A 1,962-nucleotide genomic window follows, 5' to 3' on the forward strand; every position below is an offset into this window, starting at 1 on the left:
ACCAGACAGCAAATGTGAAAAATCGGGACAGGGTCAGGGGGTATATAGGAGCCTATATAAGAAAAAGACCCAAAAATCAGGACTGTCCGTATAGTCACCCTACAGTGGGGCCGTGTCACGGGGTATGGGGGACTCAGGGCCCTGCACCCCCGGCTTCCTGTGATTCACCATGACTCTTAGCCAGCCAGTAAAGCAGAAGGTTTATTTAGACGACAGAAATACAGTCCAAGACAGGTCTTGCAGGCACAGACAACAGGATCCCCCTCAGTTAGGTCCATCTTGGGGTCCCAGGGTGCCCCAGCCCCCTTGGGAGGTCAGAGCCCTGTCTGCCTCCCAGCCACATCACCAGCCAGCTCCTGAAACTCTGCCTTCAGCGACCCCTCCCACAGCCTTTGTTCAGTTTCCCGGGCAAAGGTGTCACCTGGCCTTTAACCCCTTCCTGGGTTCTCATGTTACATGCTCAGGTATTCTCTGAGGGTCAGTCTCCCATCCCCCAATGCAGACTATCCTAGCCACACTCCCCTGTCAGCATTCAAAGACCACATTAAGAACAGTCCCAGTTCGTCACAGGCCGCCAAGCAGGGCCAGCATTAGACTCCACGAGGCCCAGGGCAGAAAGCCGAAGCCTCACCACATGGAGCTGAAGTCGGGGCTGCAGCTGAAGCCTGAGCAATGTAGCAATTGCCCGGCTTGCTACCCCCTAATGCCGGCCCTGGCTTTTATATGCAGAAAACCAATTGTTGTGGCACAGGTGGGCCGTGGAGTTTTTGTAATATGTTGGGGCCTCAGAAAGAAAAAGGTTGAGAAGCCCTGGCATAAGGCACCTTTGCACTTGCTTCCACACTGGGGTTGCACTGGGGAATCACATCCTCACCAACATAGTTATACCAGTACAGAACTGCGTAGCCCAGGCCTTAGGGTGCCAGGAGAGATTTTAAAACTCTGCAAAGAGAAGCACCCATGCAATGCACTTCCCCACTCACCAAAAACGACACTTTGCACCTGTGTGTGTGTGTAGCTGCTGAAGGGAAGCCCGGCTGCAGCCACAGGTAAACAGCAGATTGTATTGTAACGTAGGAACCAAGTGATCTCCAAACCCCTGGAAACTAGGTAAAGGAGTAGGAGGGAAAAGAGCCATGGGTTAGGAAGGGGTCCCACCCACTCCCAGTCAGAACTGCATTCAAAGCAGCAATGGCGTTCAAGTCTTGGGCTCCTGCTAACAATCCGATGGGCTTCCGGTGCATCCATTTCACCCCAGCAAGCAGGTGTTTTTGCAAAGTAGAAGCCTAAGGTCCTGGTATTGATGTTACAGGGCTTGAGATGGCAGTGCAGGGGAAGAGCCTGAGGTTGGAACGAGCCAGCTGGCAAGAGCACACAGGCAGGAAAATCAGACTGTAACAAAAGCCAAGCCAAGAGTTCAGGTCTGCAGGGCAGCAGATTCTCTGGGGAAGGGTTCTTTCACTCTGCAGCCCTATAGGGCCTAGAAGCGTTATGGCCACAGCAACCTCCACCCCAATGGAGAGAAAGATTCCTCTCACACCCTAGGCTGGCAGAGCACGCAGCTGTGTCCCAGAGCAGGGGGAATACCTGGGAGCACTCTCTAGCCAGATCTTCTGGCCAGCAAAATGTATCTAGGGCCACTACTTATGGGGCTTCAGCAGAAGCTGTGCCTAGCACCCCAGGGCTGGAGGCAGGGGCTTCCATTAGTGTCAAACGACCGAGTGGGGTAGGGAACATACCACTGTGCTACCTGCACATAGGGTGTTCGGCCTTGTCTGCACATCAGCTTGCAGCAGGGGTGAAAGTAACTTACAGGACTTACCGTACTGCTGGAGTCCTGAGGGGGCGTGGCCTCATCCAGAAGAGGCGGGGCCTCTCAAGATTTAAAGGCCCTGGGGCACCGGCTGTGGCTCGGAGCCCCAGGGCCTTTAAATCAACCCGGGGCTCCCAGCTGCAGAGGTG

Source organism: Terrapene carolina, unplaced genomic scaffold (genome assembly GCF_002925995.2).
Source record: "Terrapene carolina triunguis isolate 2854851 unplaced genomic scaffold, T_m_triunguis-2.0 Scaffold951, whole genome shotgun sequence".
NCBI lineage: Eukaryota > Metazoa > Chordata > Testudines > Emydidae > Terrapene > Terrapene triunguis.